General features: G+C 36.0%; 1 pseudogene; it reads left to right on the top strand.

Annotated features, from left to right (window-relative positions):
- The first annotated feature begins 3,237 nt into the window (after positions 1-3,237).
- LOC123940781 lies at positions 3,238-13,976 on the top strand (annotated as a pseudogene).
- The last annotated feature ends 12,094 nt before the right edge of the window (positions 13,977-26,070 follow it).

Below are 26,070 nucleotides of genomic sequence, written 5' to 3'. Positions count from 1 at the left end.
ATTATTGAACGGTTTGATGTCTGCCTTTAATGATCTCTGTAGCTTCTAATAACATTAATAGACATTATTTTAAAAAATCATATTTATTTAGTAAATATCAATGTTCATTGAAAAGTGTAGTTAATCATTTCGAGGACCAGAGGAGTTGATGTGTGTTAAAGCATAGAAGGAATTCTAGGCATTCGTCTGACTGAGAAGTCAGACACAATTCTTTGTGAATAAATACTAGTTTAAAAAAGGCAGCAGCCCTTCCTTTGATACATACAACTTTCATTTTAGAAATTCTAATGTTTTAATATAAACCTAAAATTCACTGATTAAATGTAAACAGTGCCGTTCCTAGGTTATTTCCTATGAATTCAAATCTATTAAAATTTCTAAGTTTTGTAGTAGCAGGTTTCCAAACATTTAATGATAAGATTATTAAAATATAATAACCTTAACTAATTCTTTCTTTTTCTCTCTTTCTTTCTTTCTCTCAAAGGAAGTGACACGGATTACTTCAGCCTGTTCCTTCCTTCCCTCTTTCCATTCTGCCACATTCCTGTCTTCTCTCCTTCCTTTTCTTCTTCCTCATCCCATTGTTCCTTCTTTCTTTTCTTTGTTTCTTTTCTGTAATGCTCATGTGAAAAAGGCTAAAGTACGCTGTTGGTTTTTCAAATTTGAGTGACTAATGACCAAAAAAGGTAATTTTTATATAAAAAAACAAATGTGTATTTTGTTGGAGGAAAAGAAGTGTGATGAAGAGAGTTTGAGTAACCCAACTCATTTTAATCCACCCGAGACAGTATCGATAACTGTGTTTATGAAGTGTTCAAATACTGCCGAAACATGTCTTTCTAAAGACTTGTTAATTAAGTGGACATTTTTGTGATTCCCTGGTACCAAGGGTATCCCCATTTACATATGTTTAAAACTTATTTACTGTGATCGTTGGTGGGAGTTCAACGATTTGGGAGAGGAAAAAGATTCTTTCTGTCGCCTTCTGTCATGGCAAACAATAGCATCACAATACTAAACTCAACTAGTGTTCATGACTGTTGTGTTCAATTTCACACTAAATTTGGTCTCTTTCTCATGGGGCAAGACTTTAATTCTGCCAGTTATATGATATGGGAAAACACTCTGTCGCTGTGCTATCTGCCATGTGATCCCTGGATAACAGAATGACTTTTAAGTTGATTTAAAATTAGTCATTCTAAGCATCCACTATCTTGTTAAAGTGGATGGGATTAAATTTTCTCATAAAAATTAGGCAAAGTTTAATCTACTTTCTTAAGGCCACATTGGACTATAACTGGTCAGAGAAAATACCAGAAAGTAGAATGACCTAAAGCTTATTTTATCTAATAAGTCATATAGAAGTTAAATTCTTTAGTAGTTCTTCGAGTTCATGTTTTTTTCAAAATATACAATTCCTTGCCAATGTTGTAAAAATAATACAAGGTTACATTGTATATTCTGGATTGTTAGGTTTAATTACTTTTGAAATAAACACAGTGAGCACATTGTAAAGAGGGTCACAGGATAGGTAAGATGGACGCCTTTAACTCCAATTAACTTGATTTACTTAAAAACAAAGGATCTTTCTTCTGCCATCAGCAGAAGACTCAGTATTCTGAACAAGTTTGGATATTTAATGGCTGTAATTTTTTTTAAACAACTGTAAATTTTATCTTCATTCCTTTGTGGAGAAAAGTTATTTAGCTTGTAATTATTAATGTTCAATTGTTAATGAAAATTAATCATACTGTAGGCTTCTTATTTTTAAGAATGCTTATAATATAAAATTAATCTTTTTGAATCCCTTAGATTGATATATATGTCTGCGTCGTACATTTTTGCGGTGATATATTTTATCCACTTAATGAACTTAAGGGAAACACAATGAGAAGTGATTTGGCAAAATTGAGAAAAATTAGAGTGAAAGAATTTAAGTATATAATTGGATGTGAACTGTAGGAAGACTCATTTATTTTCTAAAATAAAATTTTAGGATAATATTTATTTGGCACGTCTAGTGAAGTTGATTTTATTTTTAACACACTCAGTTTATGTTATAAAAGGCATAATGTATTAATTACCAGTTAGCAAAAGAAAATGTATATCCTGATGAAGAAATCTAAGTTTCATCTAAATTCCCTCTTAAAATTTACCACAAATTGTTTATTTCTTCCCCCACCCACCCCCTCCCTTCCTTTTTAATTTTTAATTGAAATATAATTAACATGCAGTGTTATATCAGTGTCAAGTGTACAATATGACATGATGATTCACTCTACAGCTCTCAGGGCTCACTATGATAAATGTAGTCATCATTTTTTGTTGAACAACATCACTACAATCTTATGAACAGTATTTCCTATGTTATTTTTTTTATCTTGGTGACTTATTTATTTTTTAACTGGAAACATGTGCTTCTTAATTCCCTTTATCTCTTTCACCCATCCCATCCCAACCCCTACCCACCTCCCCTCTGGCAACCATGAGTTTGTTCTGTTTTTAAGAATCTGTTTTTTTTTTTTTTTTTTTTGCTGCTGTTGTTGTCTCTTTTTCTTTGTCCATTTGTTTTGTTTCTTAAATTCCACATGTGAGTGAAATATATACCTATTGCTACTTTTTCACATAGAAAATTCAATCAGTAGGGACATTCAGAAAGTTGTCACTGAAAATGCCTAAGCCCAGTGATTGCCACTGTTAGCATTAGATGAACAGCTACTTATCTCTTATTTTCTTAAAAAAAAAAGACACTTTCCATGTTAAAATATAAAATGTATGCCATCCTTTTTGATAGTTCATTAATCAATTTTATTGATATATCATTATAGTCCTATCTTGTTTTATTGCATTTTCCTTTATTGCACTTTGCATATATTGTGGTTTTTTTTTTTTTTTTTTAATAACAAATAGAACACTTGTGGCCCTGAGTTGAGCAAGTCTGCTGACACCATTTTTCCAATAGCATTTGCTCACTGCTTCTCTCTGTGTCACATTTGGGTAATTTTCACAATATTTCAAACCTCTTCATTATTATTATACTAGTTATGGTGGTTTGTAATCAGCGGTCTATGGTGTTACCACTGTAATTGTTTTGGGGTACCACAAAACATGACCGAAAAATGTCAAACTTGATAAATGTTGGTGTGTGTTCTGATGGCTCCACCGACCACAGTTCGCCTCTCTCTTTCTCCTCAGGCCTTCCTCTTCCCTAGATGCAACAATTTTCAAATTAAGCCAATGAATGACCCTGCAGTAGCCTGTAAGCATTCAAGTGAATGGAGAAGTCATACATTTCTCACTTTAAATCAAAAGCTAGAAAAGACTCAGCTTAGTGAGGAGGGCATGTCAAAGACAGAGGGAGGCCGACGGCCAGGCCTCTCACGCCAGCAAGCCAAGCTGTGAACGCAAAGGAAAAATTCTTGAAGAGAATTCAAAGTCCTGTTCCAGTGAACTCACAAATCATAAGAAAGTAAAATGGCCTTATTGCTGAGATGGAGAAAGTTTTAACGGTCTGGAGAGAAGATCAAACCAGTCCTAACATTCCCTTAAACCAAAGCCTAATGCAGAGCGAGGCCCTAACTCTCTTCAATTCTGTGAAGGCTGAGAGAGCCAAGGAAGCTGCAGAAGGAAAGTCTGAAGCCAGCAGAAACCGGTTCATGACATTTAAGGAAAGTCATCCCCGTAACATAAAAGTGGCAGGTGAAGCAGCAAGTGCTGATGTAGAAGCTACAGCAGGTGACCCAGAAGATCCAGCTAAGATAATTATTGCAGATTTTCAGTGTAGATGGAATCATCTGGAAGAAGGTGTGATCTAGGACTTTCATAGCTTCAGAGAAAAAGTCAATGTCTAGCTTCAAAGCTTCAAAGGACAGTCTGACTCTCTTGTTAAGGGGCTAATGCAGCTGGTGAATTTATGTTGAAACCAATGATCATTTACTGCTCCAAAAATCCTAGGGCCGGGGTGGCTCAGTTGCTTAAGGGCTGCCTTTGGCTCAGGTCATGTTTCCAGGGTCCTGGGATCAAGCCCTACGTTGGGGTCCCTGCTTGGCGGAGAGCCTGCTTCTCTCTCTCTCTCTCTCTGCCTGTCGCTCTGCTTACTTGTGCTCTCTATTTCTCTGTCAAATAAATAAATAAATAAATAAAATCTTAAAAAAAAAATCCTAGGGCCTTGAAGAATGATGCTACATGTACTCTGCCTGTGCTCTAGAAATCGAACACAAAGCCTGGATGACAACACATCCATTTACCATGTGGTTGATTGAGTATTTTAAGCTCACTGATGAGACCTACTACTCAGAAAAAATTTTTTTTCTTCCAAAATATGACTGCTCATTGCCAATGCACCTGGTCATCCAAGAGCTCTGATGGAGATGGACAATGAAGTGAATGCTGTTTCCATGGCTGTTAACATGGCATCCAAACTGCAGCCCACGGGTCAAGGAGTAATTTCAACTTTCAAGTCTCGTTATTTAAGAAACTCACTTTGTAAGGCTGTAGCTGCCATAGATAGTGATTCCTCTGATGGAACTGGACAAAGTCAATTGAAAATCTTCTGGAAAGGATTCACCATTCTAGATGCTATTAAGAATGTTCATGATTCATTGGAAGAGGTAAAATATCAATATGAATAGAAATATGGAAGAAGTTGATTCCAGCCCTCATGGACGACTTTGAGGGGATCAAGACTTCAGTGGAGGAAGTAACTGCAGATGTGGTGGGAACAGCAGGAGAACTAGAGTGAGAAGTGGAGCCCGAAGGTGGGACTGAATTACTACAATCTCATGATAAAATTTTAATGAATGAGGAGTTGCTTTTTCTCAATGAGCAAAGAAAATAGTTTCTAGGGGCACCTGGGTGGCTCAGTGGATTAAGCCGCTGCCTTCGGCTCAGGTCATGATCTCAGGGTCCTGGGATCGAGCCCCGCATCGGGCTCTCTGCTCTGCAGGGAGCCTGCTTCCTCCTCTCTCTCTGCCTGCCTCTCTGCCTACTTGTGATCTCTCTCTCTGTCAAATAAATAAATAAAATCTTTAAAAAAAAAAAGAAAATAGTTTCTATAATAGTAATGATGTGTGTGTATGTGTGTGTGTGTGCGTGTGTAAGAAGTGAGGTAGGTATTTCAATATAATTTTTGCTCAACAAATTACAAGATGATTCAGAATTTAAAAACATAAACCTTGGAGTACAATACATCTTAGTTCAAATCTTGTTTCTGGGGTGCCTGGGTGGCCCAGTCTGTTAAGCATCTGCCTTTGGCTCGGGTCATGATCCCAAGGTCCTGGGATGGAGCCCCACGTTAGACTCCCTACTCAGCCAGAAGCCTGCTTCTCCCTCTTCCTCTGTTACTTCTCTTGCTTGTGCTCTCTCTTGTGTGCACTCTCTTTCTCAAATAAGTTAATAAAATAAAAAAAAAAGAAATCTTAGCTCTGCCATTCATTATTTCTATGATTTTGAGCCGAATCTCTCTGAACCTTTATTTTCCTAACTGTAAAATGGAGCTGATGATTATAACATCTGCTTCACGTGACTCTTGCGATAGCTGAATGAAACACAATGACATTCCATTGCAAATACTCAATAAATGATGGTTCCTGTTATTATTAGTTGTCTTGCCAGCCGTGAGTCCCAATGCCATCTGTCCAACAGAAAGTCCTTTGAGATTCCATTTATAGTTAATTTTATTTCTGGATTCTTACAAGTTTTAGCCTTCTGCTTGTCTTTTACAATAAGAATAACACATGATTTTAGTAACTATGATTTTATGCTATGTTTAGATTCTGAAAGATCAAGAGCTCTCTTTTTAAGAAATTATCTGTAGGTTATTCTCTCAGTATATCCAAAATAATGTCGTCACATCTTCATTACACTGATATAGTCACTGAACTATGTGTTTAGTGAGTGTCTATGTGCCAGACAATATTTAGGTCTGGAAAGTAGGCAAGTAAACAAACAGACAGTAATTCCTACCATTATGAAGCTCAAATTTTAGTAGGGGAGACAAAGTAAACAAATATAACAATATGTACGGTCTTACATGGTGATAAGGAATATGGAAATAATAAAGTAGCAAAGTAGTCTAATTAGATCTCACTTACAGGGTCTTCAGCCAAGCCCTGACAAACTTGAGGGAACAGAGCGTGCGAGTTCGTGGGAAGAGCGTTCTGGGCAAGTGCTGAGGCTCTCATGCGGGAACACTTCTGGAGTGTTTGAGGGACATTAGGAATTTCAGTGTGACTCGATCTGAGTGAATGGGTAACTTTCTTTTCATTTGAAAGTGCTTCCAAATAAAATACAGAATACAAACTGAAACAGGAAATGGAAGCTACATTTCCAGCCGGCTCCTCAGGTGAATCCTATACACAGTCAAGGCCTGAAATCCACTGGATTTAAGTTTGAACAGAAAACAAGAAAGCAGAGAAGAAAGGATCTGAGTGGAATGAGGACAGCTAGAAGAATCCTAGGACAATGATCATACTTCCCTGAAATGAGACTTGATTATCTGATTTGCTTTAGCTAATACACATAAATAGAAGTGAGATGGGTCACTTCTGGGCTATAGCTTTAAGGGTTGGATGTGTGCCACCAAATTCTCCTTTTCTCCTGCCATAATGAGAGACAATGCAACACAGAGAAGCTTCTCCAACAGCTTGGGGCCTGAAGTGCAATGATGTAGAGAAGAACCAGCCTTATGTAAGTGAGGAATGAACAGCCTCGTTAGAAACTAGATTTGGGGGTTGTTTATTACTGCAGCACAATCCAACGCTTTATGGCTGATATAAATTACTTTAAGAAGGATCTAGTAAAAAAAATTGCAAATTTAAGATAAAGTTCAAATAAGGTAAAGAAGATGGAAGGATGCCTAATGAATTTGTTAGTGAGAAGGTCAATGGTGCATTAACAAGAGCGATTTCAGCACAGTGGTGGGAGTAAAAGTCAGAAAGATTTAATTATCCTGCAAATCATCAGTACTCCATGGACATTCTTTGATATGCAAACAGCAAAGGACCTCCAGGTCTCATCTTGTTCATTGCATGTGACAGTTCAAATTAGAAGTTGGTGAATTTGAATTATCAAGCTGCATCTTCTAGGGAAAATTAAAAAATGTTGATATTGTTGAAATTATTACTTTAAATGCTCAAGATCAGTCAGCTTTTATTGTTTATCCACATTATGAAAAATCGTTTTAAACAATAATGTTCTTTAAAAAAAAGTTTGCCTTGGGGCACCTGGGTGGCTCAGTGGGTTAAAGCCTCTGCCTTTCGCTCAGGTCATGATCCCAGAGTCCTGGGATCAAGCCCCGCATCGGGCTCTCTGCTTGGCAGGGAGCCTGCTTCCTCCTCTCTCTCTCTCTGCCTGCCTCTCTCCCTACTTGTGATCTCTGTCTGTCAAATAAATAAATAAAATCTTTAAAAAAAAAAAGTTTGCCTCAAAGTTTGTTAAACTATGAATATGATTTTGGAGGCGGCAGGGGAGGAACTCCAGACTTGGCAAATCTGAAGAAATGAACATAGCAGAGGGGTATCTCCAAAGGACTCTCTTTTGGATGGGGAACCATAGATTAACATGCTTCACTGATTGATTAATTCAATCAACAAATAGGAAGTACCCATCATAAACAAGTCATTCTGTGATAAACTGAGGTATTCAATGGAGAATATGATGATCATAAATACTCCCTCCAACTTCACAGGGCTCACAGTGAAGTGAATTTCATGAAAAATTATCATTAACATTTTAAAGTTTAACATGCAAAGTTTCAATGTCACCTGTTTATATGTGTTGTGATGATTAAAAATACACGGGTGGGGCGCCTGGGTGGCTCAGTGGGTTAAACCTGTGCCTCAGCTCAGGTCATGATGTCAGGGTCCTGGGATCGAGCCCCACATCGGGCTCTCTGCTCAGCGGGGAGCCTGCTTCCCTTTCTCTCTCTCTACCTCTCTGCCTACTTGTGATCTCTGTCAAACAAATAAATAAAATCTTTAAAAAAAAAGTGGGCAAATATTTTGATACTCCTTCCTTTGAGAGGTGTTGCTTAATATTCTTCCTTTTGAGCTTGAGCTGGATTAGTTATATATTGGTTACAAATAGAAAACAGAGGAAGTGATGGTACATGATTCAGAGACCAGGGGCCTTAAAAGACCTTGTAGCATCCTTCTTGCCCTGTATCTCTTGGATTACACATTCTGGAGAAGCTAGCTGCCATGTCCTAAACATATTCATGAAGGTTATGGAGAGTTCATGTGTCAAGGAGCTGCGGCTTTCAGTAATGGCCATGTGAGTGAGCCGTTTGGAAAACAAACCTTTAGCCCTAGTTAAACTGTCAGGTGACTGAACCCTCCACTGACATCTTGAGTGCAAACTCATGTGAAATCCTGATGCAGAACCACATTGCTAAGTTGCTCCTGAATTCCTTACCTTCAGGAACTGGGTAAGAAATAAATAGTTGTTGCTTAAAGCAGCTAAGTTCTAGACTCTTAACTTTGGAGAATGAAGTGCTGGTTACCAGAGGGGAAGTGGGTGGGGGGATGGGTTAAACAGGTGATGGGGATTAAGGAAGGCACTTGGGATGAGCACCAGGCAATGTATGGAAGTGTTGAGTCACTAATTCTACACCTGAAACCATTATTACACTGCATGTTAACTGGAATTTAAGTAAAAAGTTGAAAAAAAAAACCCCAGAAAAAAAAAAGAAATTAAAAAAGCAGTTAAGTTTGGGGATGATTTGTTGTACAACAGAGAACTAATGCATTTATCTATTTACTAATGTGTTGTACAATATAGGATTTCTCTTTCTCTCTCCTAAACACGCTCTGTATTACTACCAACATAACACAATTAATTCCTTATTCTTTAAAAATTTTTCACGTAATATATATTTCATAAAATTATGTATAATATTTCTGTTCTGCATACTCTCCAACAGAGACTCACTTTACAATAATTTATTCTTTAAACTCTAAAAGTTAAAGGCAGCAAAGTTGCTTCCAAATTTATTCACAATGCCTCAGGTAATATTTTTTGGAGGGGAGAAAGACATCCCAATTTAATGGAGGAAATGCTATTTTAGTAAAATGATAAGTTTTGTTTTTGTTTTCTTTTTAAAAGATTTTATTTATTTATTTGATAGAGAGACAGTGAGAGCAGGAACACAAGCAGGGGGAGTGGGAGAGAGAGAACCAGGCTTCCTGCTGAGCAGTGAGCCCGGTGGGTGCGGGGCTCCATCCCAGGACCTGGATCATGACCTGAGCCAAAGGCAGACGCTTAATGACTGAGCCACCCAGGCACCCCTGAAATGATATGTTTTGTTTCTATGACCTTTTTGATTGGAAAATATATAATTAAAGCCTTAGGAGCAAAATAGAAAACTTGAATTTTTGCTTTGACTGGAGAAATTAGCTGGAGAAGTACGTCTAATGCTATTTATGTGCATTTATAATTACGTTCACCTCGCATAATGTAATAAGAACAGTGTGGGAGTCGGAACTAGAAAAAGGAGGGTTTGGATCTAGACAATCTGCCATACGTACTAGGCAAGGTGGTAGATTCCTTCCCTTTTACACTTATTCCTTTTTAAGCTTTCACAAAAGCCCAAGAAATCTCTGCCCTGCTCACACCCTCACAAGGACTTTATTGAAATCTTGAATAGTTAGAAGGTCTTTAAGTCACTGAAACATCATAGAAAATTTTGTGAACACCTGGCTGTATGTATTTTTCTAGGACATGGAAAGTTCATAAAGCTCATCTGGTTCTCAAAAAAAAAAAAAAAAAAAGTGAGGGGCACCTGGGTGGCTCAGTGGGTTAAGCCTCTGCCTTCTGCTCAGGTCATGATCTCAGGGTCCTGGAACCAAGCCCTGCATTGGACTCTCTGCTCAGCCGGGAGCCTGCTTCCCTTCCTCTCTCTGCCTGCTGCTCTGCCTACTTGTGATCTCTGTCTGTCAAATAAATAAATATTTTTTTTTTTTAAAAAGCGAAACATCAATGTATACAAAGAATTGTTCCAATTTATGGGTTATTCATAACATCCTGAGGTTTTATGAAGATGTGTCATAATCAACCCCTTTTTAGCGGAGCAAAGGGATGGACAAGGGAAAGCTGAGCAGGCAGAATCTTGTCTTTAGAGAAAATACTCTCTTAAGTATATTATATATTATATTAGAGAGACATGTTAATATACAAATATTTATAACAGCAAAGATACAGATCTATATATAAAATTCAATATATAAGGTCCCATTCACTGAGGTTTTAATTGCTAAAAACAGTTTCAAAACCACCATCTATGTCATAAGGCTATGCAGGATTCTCGGTGGCATTTGCCTTGAGGTGTGAAGAGTGTCAGTTAAAACAATGGTTCCTGCATGGATTTTTCTGATGAGATGGTTACCTCCAAAATAAGATCGGTTGTCATAGCCAGCAGAAAGCATTTCACATGCCCTCGGAAAACAGCTGTTACATGTTACATGTTTAAAAAAACCCCACAACAAACAATTAAAGGGGTAAAGGATTCTAGGAGAGAGCAAAATTCATTAAAGTCACCTTATGACTGATCCTTTTTTTCTTGTTTATTCAATGTCTAACCACTCAGTTTAATACTTACCATATGGTTTCTGATTTCTGGCATCTCTTTGGAGTTATTCTTAGTGTTTCCTGTGTGAATAAGCTAAGCTGACCTTGATACCCTTGCTCTCAGAGCGGCCCAAGTTTTAAAGTAATAAAGCATTCTTGTTTTGAACCTGGTACAATTCTAGATACAATTCTGATACAGTTCTAGAGCTCAATCTTGCCCATAAACAAGGTGCTAGGACTCAACAGATATCTTTAGCAGAAATGATATTTGGGTGCCTGGCTGGCTCAGTTGATAAATCATGTGACTCTTGATCTTAGGGGTCATGAGTTCAAGCCCCAGTTTGGTGTACAGATTACTTAATAAATACTGCAAAAGAGAAAAGACATTTTATAGCAGGTTGAACAGTTGAGAGTTATTCCAATAATCAAGAAAAGAGATGATGGTGTCTTAGATCAAGGAGCAGTAGAAGTAGACAGTGGTTGGATGTATTCTGAGGGTAAAGCCACATTTGTTAATGCACTGATTAAAAGAGACAGAAGCACACACACACACACACACACACTCACACACACACAGAATCAAAAAATGATTTCAATTTATGGTTTTGGGTTTTTTGGTCTGTTTTCCTTTGTATTTTGTCCTTTCTTCTGAGCAACAGGAAGACAGGCATTGCCACTGAATGAGTTGGGGAAGATATTCTATAATTTGTTCACAATCTTTCAATCCATACGTATGTACACATACATGTTTCATTTTTTTATACAAATTGTATAAAACTGTAGCAACCTAAAACAGTGTCAGGGATCATGCTTTTTTTTCCTCTTTAAGCGTATCTTGGAGTTTCTCCCCCTTTTTTGCAGGCAGATGTATCTGATTCTTTTTAATGGCCACACAACATTAAACATACATTGCAGGTCTAATTTATGTATTTATCACTTTTAATAGAGTAGTTTTTAACCCTTTATCTTAGATATACCTTTTGGTTTTATTTCCAGTTTTTTACACCACAAAAATACTATGATGAACACTCAAGTACAAACATCTTTGCCCACATGTGGAAAACATCTGCAGGATGAACACCTAGAATCAGAAATTCTAGGTCAAGAATTATATATATTATATATATATAAAATATACTACATATATTATATATTGATATTACATAATTAATATTACATAATTAATATAATATAATGTTCATTTCAAATTTGGGTAAATATTGCACTTTGGCTATGTTCATTAATACTCCAAGAAGCAATATGGAAGATCCTATTCTCCAACACCTGAACAAGATGCCATCATTTCCTTTTCAATATATGCCTAATGCCTGATTCTGATTTATATAGGCATATAGTCTTAGATTGAGTACATGATCTAAAAAAAGATTGTGAGCTCATTTTTCTTTAATTTCTTTTCTTTTAATTTTTTAAATTATTTTACATAATCTTTACACTCAGTGTGGGGTTTGAACTCACAACCCCAAGATCAAGAGTCGCATGCTCCTCCTACTGAGCCAGCAAGGTGCCCCATTTTTCTTTAGTTTCTGAAGAAGAAAAAAGAATAAATATAATAAATAATAATATAATATATTACATATATAATATATTATATACTATCTTTTATTATATAAAAATATAAATTTTAGGGAAAAGTAAAAGTAAAGATATAGCAACTGAGAAATTGACAGGCAGGGTTGATAGTTATTATATATAATCTGAAGATCAGTTTGGCACCCTTTCATAATTTATCAAAATCTGTGATTTGGGTAGAATGACTCAGTATGTAACCTTAGTATTCCAAAAGAAGAATTATAACCCCCACTTCGGGCTTATGGAAAAATGCATAGTACTAGATATTTTCTTTCTAATGATTCTACCAACTTCCTAATTTCATAGTATAACATATAGCTAAAATTTAACTTACTTGATGTGAATTCAAGGTATTTGTATATTTTCTACATATTTGTGCTTTATGTACATATGTTTGGTGATTGGAGGAATTCATTCAAAATTACCTATTCTCCCTTGATTCTTCTTTTACTGTGGTAGGTTATTCTACTCCTCAAGGTGAGCGACTGAGATAGATCAGGTAAGAAGGAATTTTTTCTTTTTTTTCTTAAGATTTTATTTATTTATTTGAGAGAGAAAAAGAGAGCACAAGGTGGTGGAGGGCAAAGATAGAGGGTCAAGCAGACTCCATGTTGAGAGGGGAACCTAATGCAGAGTTCAATATCAGGACCCCAAGATCAGGACCTGAGTTGGAGACAGATGCTTAACAGACTGAGCCACGCAGGTGCTCCAAGAAGGAATTTTCTCATAAAGGTAAATCCGGTGTTTTATATTTTTCAGAAGTGCAATATAGTCTGCAACCAAAGTCATATTAAAGTTTTCCATCTGAAATATAGAAGTTCAGGTATATAGAAATCAGTGATTAAAGCCTCTGTTAATTGTCACAAAATTGTTAATTAAATGTTTTATAAAGTGATACAAGAGGGAAAAGTGTTCTTACTTTCCTTTCATCTAGTTTCAAGATACCCTGTTAATATTAGGTTACACTTGAACTCTTGAAGGTATTTTTTAAAAATTAAATCTATGATATATTTATTAAATGAGTGGTGCTAAAATTATGTGAAAACAGTAATTCTCACTAAGAGTGCTACAGAGTTTCTTTTCTCCTGATACTGACTACCTAGATCTAATTAAAATATTTTTAAAAATTTTAGGTTGTCAGGGTGCCTGGGTGGTACAGTCGATTAAGCATCTGCCTTTGGCTCAGGTCATGATCCCAAAGTCCTGAGATGGAGCCCTGCATTGGGCTCCTTGCTCACTGGGGAGCCACCTTCTCCCTTTCCCTGTGCCCCTCCCCCTGCTTGTGTTCTCTCTCTCTCAAATAAATGAGTGAAATCTTTAAATAAAATAAAATAAAAATTTTAGGTCATCATCTAAAGGAAAATTGATGGTATTTTGATTGATTATTCATATAAATATTATTAATCATCCACAAATTTTTAGTATCATTTTAGTATCATACTACATGCTGTAAGTAGAATAGATGAGTATATAAAATATTGTCTTTGATCCCAAAGACTTTACATTTATTTTGAAGAATAAATATTAATATTATAAAGGCATAGACTTGATTGCTTTACTCTGTAGTGTAGGCTTCTGAGTGGACTGGAATCCTTGACTCCCTTGCACAGCCTTACCTAGAGGATCTTGAAGCTGGTCTGTTAACCACTGCGCTCCTGCTTCTAACGCCATTCTCAACTTTGGTCTGGGCTCTCATTCGAAAAGGAGAGCTTGCCTTTGAAGACCTTGCAGCCATCTCCTGCTCCTATCTACAACTTCTTATTAGTGCTCCCGATCCAGGCAACCTTAAGGCTTTGGAGAAGGTAAACACGGACTCTCCTTAAAGGAACACTGAACAACTGTGTCATGAATATGTTTGAGTTCCGACAATCCAAAAAACAACAATGGCCAGAATGGGAAATGAATGTCTTTTGCAAGGAAAAAAAAAAAAAAAAGCAAAAAGCAAAAACGAGTCTTGAGTTTGATATTATAGGACTTATATAGGACTATTAAATATAGGACTATTAAAGGACTTAGAACAATTACAAGCATGGCAGAAGGCATGGGATTCACACTGCTTTGTTCTCTTATTTCTTTACCAAATACAATTTAGATATAGAAATATTTCACTTTTGTTCTAAGCATGAAAGTCAATTTCCTATTATTGGTCTTTGAAAGTTGAACTTAATTAACAAATCTTACCCTAAAGAAGTGGATATGGATGTAATAGACATTAATAAGAAGAGATGCAATCAATAATAAAAAATGTGGCATAATGTAGAAATCAGCTATGAGAGTCTACGTAAGGGCATATTTATAAACATATATACAAAGTCTTATAAGAATTTTTAAAAAGTGAAGCAAACTTGCAAGTGGGTAATTTATAAATCATTCAATTAGAGAAATGTTTCATTTATAAAGTTTGGGCTTATCTAAATAGAAAATCTAGATTCTTCATGGATTTCCAGTTTCAAAAATTGCTGCTGATTCAGAGAATGGATCGTCACTGAAAGGTGAAAGTATGCTTTGTTTCGAGTAATATAATTCATATGTTCATCAAAAACAACACAAAGTGGGGCGCCTGGGTGGCTCAGTGGGTTAAGCCTCTGCCTTTCGCTCAGGTCATGATCCCAGGATCCTGGGATCGAGCCCCGCATCGGGCTCTCTGCTTGGCAGGGGGCCTGCTTCCTCCTCCTCTCTCTCTCTCTCTCTACGCCTGCCTCTCTCCCTACTTGTGATCTCTATCTGTCAAATAAATAAATAAAATTAAAAAAAACAAAACAAAAACAACACAAAGTAAGAAAGTGCTGAACAAATATCTTTGATAATTGTGGGACATGTGGTGTCTCATTTATGGAAAACTAACCTATGTCCACTTTGTGATGTTAGTATTATATAATTAAATTGACTATTTGTCAAGTCAGTTTAAAACTATGTCTTAGAGACAAAAGACCAGTGCATTAATCCAGTAAGCTATATATCATTAAAGTACTAATCAAGAGATCAAAGAATGTTTTCAATGTTCTATAAAAAAGCATGGCCAGAAGCCTGTGAGGAAAAGTACTGTTAAACAAGAAGGCAACTTGAAATCTATTACTAATTCATTTTTAGACATTTCCTTTCTCATATCCTTCTAAATCCTCCCATCCTACTTCATATATTATTATATAACCACCAGTCAGAAGAGATAAACTTCCTGAATTGAGATTTTTCTTGATTCTGATTAGTCTGTAGAATAAAGGATAGTTCTACTTGAGACTCTTCTACTAAAATATTTTTGTTGTTTTCATTTAGAAATCCCTAATAAAGAATGATAAATTAATTTGTATACTACCCAGAGAGCAGGGCCGGTTGTCTCCCCCTCAGTATACTTAGAAGAGTTAGTTACTACAGAGAGGTGAAGACAATAAAGTCAGAAAAAAATAGTTTGATGACCGAGAACTAAAAAGAATGTCTGTTCATTCTCATATTCTTTTGTGACAACACAGATGAGATTTATAGGCTGAAAAATGACCCATATGTTGGCTCCCTTTTCAATCTTACAGGCTCTTACAATGGTGAACAGGTTACCATGTAAATTCCTCCTTTTTGCTGTCCTTTGGTTGAATTGGGGTTCCAAACGAGGCTTTATTAGAGATAGCAGTGCCTGCACAAAATTCGAATAGCTTGACAGTAGTATTATATGCTAAGAGGAATTTTAGGAGCAATTCCTCCAACACTGGGTTCTCATTGCCATTGTCTTTCTGTGGCCATGCTGATGACATGATGTATTAGGCATGTTAAAAAAGAACCATGATATTGACATATGGGAGGAATATTCTCAGGGGTTGTCTGTCTCACTGCAGATTATTTACCCTTAAAGCAAAACACACATGGTCCTGGCCTATGCCTGTTAAGCATTTACTGAATCTAGATGACAAAGGTTACACCCAGTGGGAATAAATTTCTAAACTATGTAGCATGACTATATATAAGAAACAGATGAAATATTTTATGTGGCTTTAGAGTAGATTACACAATGTTCCATATAGTTGTTAATATATAGTAAACCAGAAAAAATATTACATTTGAAAGAATAACTTTTTAGAAGGGCACAGAGAGTCCTTTGGCTTCCTTTTGAATTAACTGATTTTTAAAATATTTCTCTTTGTTTCATACTTTTTTCAAATTGTCATTGTCTAAAATGGCAACCATAAACAAAGATACAAAAAAGGCCTGGTGTCCCAATTTTCTGCCTCCATAGACATTCTCTAACAATCACTGTGAAATTTCCCCCGATCATGAACAATCAATATTCTCTGTATAGATGATAATGCATCCAGGAAAATGAGGATATTTCCTCATAATATGTGACTGATTTTCTTGTTTGTGGGACAGAAAGAAAATGCAAACACAACTCTTGTTTTCTCTTCCAAACACTCATCTTTCTCTTAACTTTAAGAAAGATTACTTGACATTTTTGTTAAAAATACTCTTAAACACATACAAAGAAAATGTCCTTTTTCTGCCTCTATCTTGTTTTGTTCTTTTCAAGGTGCATTTGCACATTTTTTTTTTTTTTTTGGCTTTCGATTCAATTAAATAAATGAAGCACTCAGCACCCATCACTGTCTTATATGTTGGGTACACAAAAAAATAAGACCTAACCTTATCCCAGAGCTGCAATAATTAGGAAATGTAAAGGAGACAGGGAACTTAGCAATTATTTGATGTATATAATAAACAAGAAGTACCTAAGTGCCCTGTTGAAGGCAAAAATGGATCTTCTGGAGCAAATTAGCTGAAGTCCCAGATAGGACAACACTGATACGGACTTGCAGAGACAGGACATTTTATTTTATTTTATTTTTTTTTAAATTTTTTAAAAAGATTTTATTTATTTATTTGACAGACAGAGATCACAAGTAGTCAGAGAGGCAGGCAGAGAGAGAGGAGGAAGCAGGCTCCCCGCTGAGCAGAGAGCCCGATGCGGGGCTCGATCCCAGGACCCTGGGATCATGACCTGAGCCGAAGGCAGAGGCTTTAACCCACTGAGCCACCCAGGCGCCCCGAGACAGGACATTTTAGACAAAAAATCAGATGGACATAAAAGTTTGAAAATATGTAACTCAGTTTCTTCCTTGGTTTCTAGCTTGGAAGAAGTTAATTTTGGATTTGTATGGGTCACCATATTATAGCTATCTTTGAAGAAGCTGGATATATTTTTCTCATTTGATAATGAGAATGAATATTTTCTATAAAAGGGGATTATATTTCATATAATGAAATGTATGGATCTAATGGAGATCATACTGGAGTGGGAGTTGGCAGATTGAAATTCATCATCCTGAAACCCAATCAGTACCCTAACTCCTAAAATATCTGTTGAAGGTTGTTTTGACTGTGCATTACGTACTCTGACAGAAAGAAATAATTCGGTTGCATGTATTCTTGACTCCTTCCCTGCAGAGGACAGGGAACAAGTTAGAAAGAGGCAAGTAAATGTGATGGCAGATGAACTAGGCCCTGTACATGATTCTGGGCTGCTGGGTTGCTGTGTGAAGCCTAGAGGGTAAAATACCATGAATTTAAAGTTTTAAACATGGAACAACCCAAGTGTCCACCAACGGATGAATTGATAGAGAATATGTAGTCTTACATACAGAGGTTGCAATTTATGATGGTCCAACTTGGAATTTTTCAAATTTCCAATGGTAAAATGGAATTTTGATTTTTTCCTGGGCTAGTGATATTTGGTCCCATCCTCTCTCATGATGCTGGGCTCTGGGAGCAAGCTGCAGCTCCCAGCCAGCCACAGGATCATGAGGGTAAATAACTGATATGCTTTCAATCCATACAACCCATCAACCCCATATAACCATTCTGGTTTTCACTTTCAGTACAGTATTCAATAAATTACAGAAGCTGGTCAATACTTTGTTATAAGGTGGGCTTTGTGTTAGATGCTTCTGCCCAACTCTAGCCTAATGCAAGTGTTCTGAGCACACTTAAGGTGGGCTAGGCTAATCTATGATGTTTAGAAGGTCAGATGTATTAGGTGCAATTTCAACTTATCAAATTTCTAACTTTTGATTGGTTTATTGGGACGTTATCCCATTGGAAGTCACAGAAGACCTGTACAATGGAATATTATCCCATTAATAAAAAAGGAGGAGAGCCTGCCATTTGTGATAACATGGATGGATCTTGAAGGCATTATGCTAAGTGAAATAAGTCAGAGAAAGACAAATACTGTATGATATTATTTATATGTGGCATCTTAAAAAAAAAAAAAAGCTCATGGAAAAAGAGACCAGATTTGTGGATACCAAAGGGGAGGGTAAGAGGTGGGAAAATGGGATGAAGCTGGTCAAAAGGTACAAACTTCCAGTTACAAGATAAATAAATCCTAAGATGTACTGTAGGGCATGATGACTATAATATGGCTGGAGCAACACTACTGTATGGGATACTCTCCCTTTATTTTGTATCCATATGAGATGATGGATGTTAATTAAACTTACTGGGGTTGTCTCATCACAATATACATAAGTCAAATCATTGTGTTGCATACCTGAATTTTATACAGTGCTGTGTCATTATATCTCAATAAAACCAGGAAAAAGAAATACAAATAAATAATCTATTTTAAAAAGTCTTAAAGGGAAAGATGAATGCGTGGCCAAGGCAAATTCATTCTATGTTATACAGCTTCGCTGTTCCAGTGTTGAGAACTAGGCACTGATGATTAAGGAAATATAGAAATTAAAGATGACCACCACACACATTTAGGCACCATCCTTGTTTTTAGTCTAACGGTGATGGATAATTACTAACATCTCTTGAATGTCTACCAACTTCTGGGCATTAGACTGGATACTTTAAAAATATGATTTCAGTTAACACACATACACTATCTTGCGGAGACAGTTATGTTATCCTTTCAGAGAGAACTTACATAATTTCCCCTGTGTCATCTATTGGCCGTGTAACCAATTTAAATGTAAGTCTGTCTCACCAAAGTTTTATCCTTTTTTTTTTTTCCTAAGCCACATTCCCATTTTTTCCACACTGCTCTCATCAAGATGGAGATGATCGAATAGCTTAGGAAGCTAAATTTAAGGATCTAATCGCTGGCCCAAGAGCACAAAAATCAATAGGAAACTGCAGAGTGAATAAATTTCTTTCTTCTTTGAAAGGACCCATGATATGAATTCACATGATCCTATCTAAATTAAGCCTGACTTTTGCTCAGCAAGCAGAAATAATTTATGTTAAGTGACAAATAAGAAGTGTCCACTAGGTCTTCAAACATCTATTGGAAACCATGTTCTGGGGATTGTGGGCTTTCGTGGTCATCTGATCCTATTCTGGGAAGGTCTGTAATAAAGATATTTCCTGGGTTTAAGCAGAAGGCCAGTTTGAAGGGAAGACTTGGAGATAAGACTATTGTTTGAACTCTTAATTAGCAGATGGGTCCCTTTGAAAAGAAGCTTGAGGCACCGCTGTTCTGTTCTCGGACTGAAGAGAGATTACGTTCAGGATAATCTATAATTTACAGGATTTTGAAAGCTGATTGGCTAAACGGAAGGTTCAGTACCTATGACAAAGAAGAGGGGGTGGTCCTTTTTTTTGTTATCAGGCACCATGCCAATCTAGCAGATGGTTGAGGTATACACTGAAGGTGTTTGTGCATTAAACGGATAGAGTGGCTTCCAGGGGCACTGGAAGAAAGAGCTTCACCATGATTGGAAACCAAAACTCTTTTTAAAATGCAGACATAGCAACTCTGGCACCCGAGAACACTTTGGAGAATTGAGATCAATACGGCTCATAAGAAAGAGGCCTAATGACATTCATGAATTAAGAGACAAATTTGGTGGCCAAGCCATGTTTGGGAACAAAGATAGCAATGAAATGGGTTCTGCCGATTCCCAGGGGTAGAGACTGCAAACTCTATTAGCAAATCACAATGTACTACCTATGTTACATGAGCCACTGTAAGCAAAATTTTAAATGCTTAAAAATGATACAATATTACGGTACCTTGAGGAAGTTATTCAGTAAGAGCAGGATTAAGTGTAACTGAATTAATCATGAATCTGCCACCCGCCTAGAGTCTGCCTCTCCCACCAGACAAAATCTGAGTTCCTCACTGTTTTTTTTTGCCTTGGAGCTTCATGTTATTCCACTTGTTTCTGCTTAAGGCTCTGATCCTCAAGAGTTTTTCTTTAGGGTTTTACTCTTGGCAGAGCTCTGCTAACCTGAGATTCACAAGAATCTGAAAGGAGAGAAATAGCTTCAGTATGTGTGTATTTTAAAGTTGGAGATCTGTAAATAGTATAATGTCAAGAATGGTAAATATCCCCATAATGTTGTCTAGGCTGTATGAACACAAAAAATAGGTAAGGAATTCGATGTAGAGGATTTCTGGGTCAGATTTATTTGCCTGAATCTAAACATTTGAGAAAAATGCAGACAGTCGCGTTAGGATTTAAGTTTTAAAGCATGAGTCGACAAAATGTCAATAAATGCAAATGAGGTTTGTAAAACAAGTTTCATGTGAACCAATATATTGCTCAGCTCACAGAGCTTGCATTTAATTGAAGCTGATCTCATTATACTCTAGGGGATGTAGTCAGAGCTTTGGCCTACCTAATGTCAAGACCATTATTGAATCTTTTTCCATAATAATGTTTATCCGTATTTGTGTGTGCCTATGTGTGTGTGTGTGTGTGTGTGTGTGTGTGTAGTAATTGTCTATAAAAGTGTATATGAATAGATAATATTTCAACATTCACTCCTCAGGAATTAGTGCTTTTTACATGGGACAGTATGATGCCAAGCAAAAAGCAGGTATTGTTTTCAGATGCGAAGTGTGAACACTTTTGTAATCTAGATGATTTTCTTCTCTTTTCATTGTTTTTAAACCCATCCATTTTCAGCTGAGAGGCTGTGTTTCACCTGAAAGCCTGCAAATATAAGGTTATAACTCTAATCACAGTGTCATGCTTACGTGATGTGACCACGGCTCAAACGACATCAGCAGGAAAGCTCTGAGAGTCCGAGATTTTCAATCGCCAAGAGTAGAATCAAACTGATTAAACATCATAAATTACAGCCATAAAACACATGGGCAAGGCAAAGATGTTACTTAAGCCTTCTAGGAAGCAATCTCTAGATATCCCAAACATTCTGCTTGTCAATTAGTATGAATCACTTTTTTTTTTCTTCTTTCCATTTTATTTATTTTTTCAGCGTAACAGTATTCATTGTTTTTGCACAACACCCAGTGCTCCATGCAAAACGTGCCCTCCCTATTACCCACCACCTGTTCCCCCAACCTCCCACCCCTGACCCTTCAAAACCCTCAGGTTGTTTTTCAGAGTCCATAGTCTCTTATGGTTCGCCTCCCCTTCCAAATTTTTTTTTTTTTAATAAACATATAATGTATTTTTATCCCCAGGGGTACAGGTCTGTGAATCGCCAGGTTTACACACTTCACAGCACTCACGATAGCACTTACCCTCCCCAATGTCCATAGCCCCCTCCCCCTCTCCCAATCTCACCTCCCCCCAGCAACCCCCAGTTTGTTTTGTGAGATTAAGAGTCATTTATGGTTTGTCTCTCTCCCAATCCCATCTTGTTTCATTTATTCTTCTCCTATCCCCCTAACCCCCCATGTTGCTTCTCCATGCTATGGAAAGAACCTAGATGTCCATCAACAGATGAAAGGATAAAGAAGATGTGGTATATATACACAATGGAATACTATGCAGCCATCAAAAGAAATGAAATCATGCCATTTGCGACGACGTGGATGGAACTAGAGCGTATCATGCTTAGTGAAATAAGTCAATCGGAGAAAGACAACTATCATATGATCTCCCTGATATGAGGACATGGAGAAGTATGAATCACTTTTAATTGTATCACTTTTAAGATTAAAAAGCCAATTATTAAAAATATTACAGATGCAAATTTGTGGCTATGGTTGGTTGACCCAAATAATAAAATTTAAACAGGAGTTGGCAAGTCTTTAGGGTTTTTCTTCTACTTTGACAGCACTTTGTTATCCTTGGTCTTATTAGTGAGCCAGTCTCACTAACATGGATCTGTATGTCCAAAGAGATAAGCACATAAAAGTTATTTGTGCTCTTTTGCTCTTGATAAATTATTAAAATTATTTCATTATTTATGACGAGTATTATTTTCAGGTTTTCTTTCAAGGAGCTTTTTACGATTCTTATAATTAACAATGGCTAACTATATAAGATTATTAGCTATAAATTCTTAGTGGCTTGGGATAAATCTTATATGTGTTTGATGATAAAACAACAGGAAAACTTGAAAGTCAATTGCCAGTGAGGTCATCCAAACAGGATTCTCATGTTTCTCAAGACAGAAAGTGAAAGATTCAGTCAAACTAATTATTTGCTACATAGTGAAAACCAAGCACATGTTTGACTGAATTCAACGAAAAAAAAAAACAACTCTAATTAAATCTCATTACATTAGTGTGTGGTTTCATATACTAGCTCATTGGACTTAAAAAAGTCAAGCTTTTGCATTTGCAGATACATGCTTTAATGTGAATATCAAAAAAGAAAAAAAAGAAAATAAGACATAGCTGAAAAACAAATATGGACTAATGCCCATAAAAAAGAATGTACTAGGAAATTCATAAATAGACCTTACGCCCTAGTCTTGGGTCAGTATTTGTATTGTTGACTGAGACTTGGTGACTTCTAAGAGATAGAGTTCCCACATAATTAGGAGATCAAGCACAGTATCTCCAGTTGAAAAGCAGTAATTACTGTAATGTAATAAATGAAGGCAGACTTTAGTTGAAACAAACAGACATTTTTTGTTGAGTCAGCAGTTTACAAATATAAATAGTTCTATGAATTTGCTAAATGTTCTTCCATCTTTATATATTTCCATCAACATATGCCCAAATCCTCCCAAAACACAGTGAACTCAGAGTAGACATTATTTATCCCCCTAGATTGAAATGTCCAGAAATAATAAATATAAATTCTATTACCTTGGTCACATTTGAAGTCTTTTACAAAAAGTCATCCAAGAAGAAAGAATATATGTATATATACTAACATATTCACATATATATTCAGATTATATAATTAGTAATCACTAGTAGATAAGAAGATCAGAATTTGACTCTGACTTTGACTTTTCTCTGACTTTGACTATTCTTTACTAGTTTTAACAAAGGCATCCTGCCTTATTTAGAGACGATGGAGGACAAGAATAAATCAAATTGTATTTTAATTTAACCAATGGGACATCTGGTCAGTGACTCACAGTGTTGCAAGCCTAAGACCCTGATGTGAGAAGAGGGGAGACTAGGGCCTAAACCCTCCACAAAAACAGTGGTTCTCTACTCTTTTCACCACATTAAAATCACCTAGTGGACATTTTAAAGCAAGAGTATCAGTGTATGCCTTCCAGCCCTGGGGATTCTGCTTTATTGGCCTGGAATAAGTCCTGGGTATGAAGAATGAGACTCAGTGCAGGTTTGTCCTCTCAGATTTGTGGAAATCTTGATTGCTTCACTGAAGAATCTTAAGCTCTTTCATGGTCACGTTATTTGAAAAATAACATAATATTCAATAGAAAAAGTGTGCTGAGTTAGTGCCGGTCAAGTTGTAAAATGGAATTAGTTGAAACCGTTTTACACAAACTTAGGCTATTTCCTGAAGTAATAAATAAGGACATAACACCTGAAAATTTATTTGTTTAAGTTGTTCTTCACTGATAAATAAATCCAATGTTTGTACTGGATATTATTAAGGTAAAATAAATGTATAATTGTAATATTGTATAGATTATCTCTGTCCTCTAAAGAGAGCAGAAACCTACTTTATACTACCTTGTTTTTTTAAAATTTACTTTTATTTATTTATTTTTAGCACCTTCTATGTTTTAAAAATTATCAATTCTTATTGTTAACATTTATTTGATACTTACAATGCACCTGTCACTTGTTCAGTGATAGGCCTCCATGACCATCCTTTAGTTCTCACACAACCACATGAATTAACTACTATTAACATCATTCTAAGGCTTAGAGAAGTCACTTAGCTCAAAGTCACATTATTAGATTATCTTAATTAGTATAGACACAATCCTTGCTCTTGGATGGGATGACCTACAAAGATAATCATACCCTAGACCTATCTTATTTGAAGGACGACTACAAAGCTGTATTAATGGAATCATGGAAGTATTGGTGCGAGAACAGATGTAGAGATTAATGTAATGAGATGGCCTAGAGGCAGGCCCACATATATATGGGGATATGATCTGTGAAGAGTTGTTACCAACGGAGAAAGGATAGATAGCTTTGGAAGATGATATGGAGATGGAGATGATATGGAGATGATATGGAGAAAACTGACTTACTATATGAAGAAAAAAACTATGTAAAGAATGATCTTAACACGCACTGAAAAGCAAAACTTAAAAAGCAAACCTGTTGTTAGAAAAAATGTAGAAGCTTCTTTTTGTGACTAATTTAAAAACAAAACCACAAGATAAAATGAGATGTTGTGATTTATGAAAATGAAAGATTTTTTAAAAGATTTTATTTATTATTTATTTGAAGGAGGGAGCACCTAAGCGAGGTGGGGGGAAAGGGAGAGGAGTAGGGACAAGCAGACTCCCCGCTGAGCAGGAAGCCAGACCGACTGAGCCACCCAGGTGCCCCCCAAAATGAAGGATTTCTATTTAAGACATCATGGATAAAGAAAAAAGACAAATGACTAAAGGGAAAAGATATCTGAAATATGTAATATCAACAAAAACTCCTCAAAATCAAGAGAAGGGGATGACTATAAGAGACAAATGAACAATTACATCGTCAGTTTATAGAAGAGGAATCCCAAAAGGCCACTGCATACAAAGTGGTACTCCAACTCATTAATAATCAAAGAAATGAAAATTGAATGATATAATATGATTACACACCTGGTAGATTGGCAACCTCATCAACTACTGTGGTGTACCATTCTGGAGAGCAATCTGGCCATCTGGCAAGTCCAATTTACCTCTAGCAGAAAAACCCAAGTATTAGGTCCAATTTTGATTTCACATATTACTTTTATCTTATGAATTCCATGACTACTGTGAGTAGTAAAAGAGAAAGGATGCATGCTTTCTAAATTTATATTAGCATTGATATAAATAATTATTGATAAGCATTGATATAAATAATTATTGATTAAAATAATTATATTTATGCATTGTTTTGTCCAATTTAGAAACAAGATTTGTGGAAGAGAGATTAAAGTGGATTGAAAAAAGTCTCAGTGTAACATTTATGTGGTAGAAAGAGTACACCCCAGAATTACATATCATTAGCCTGAAAGATGTCAACCAATCTTGGTGATGTTGGTTATGGCCATTAGTTGGTATTTATGGAGCTCTGCTGTCTATATGGCTCTGGGAAGCATTTATTTTTGTAGGCTGGATTGTCTCTACCAGTTGCTGAGGGTATCTAGAAGTCTTAGCTTGGATTCTAATTCCTACTTGTTTTGTTCCTGTTAAATCTGAAGTAAGGTTATATATACATATATATACATATGTGTATATGTATATATATATACACATATATACATATGTATATATGTATATATATACATATACACACATATATATACATATACATGTATATATACATGCTATTACATAGATGCATGTATATATACATGCTATTACATAGATGGATGCCTTGCTTAAAACTAAAGCAACTTGACTGGTTAAAGAAAATACAGTTCTAATGTTTTTTTTTAAAGGAAATATTCTACTTTAAAAATAAAAAATAAAACATTGCCAAATAAGGAAAAGATAGTATCTTTGTTTTGCTAGTTAAGAGATTTCCTAAAGCCTATAAGTTAGAGATTTACTATATTTACCATTTATGAGCTCCGCCTGGAA

Source organism: Meles meles, chromosome 4, assembly GCF_922984935.1.
Source record: "Meles meles chromosome 4, mMelMel3.1 paternal haplotype, whole genome shotgun sequence".
Lineage (NCBI taxonomy): Eukaryota > Metazoa > Chordata > Mammalia > Carnivora > Mustelidae > Meles > Meles meles.
This window is presented reverse-complemented; position numbering and strand designations above follow the sequence as displayed.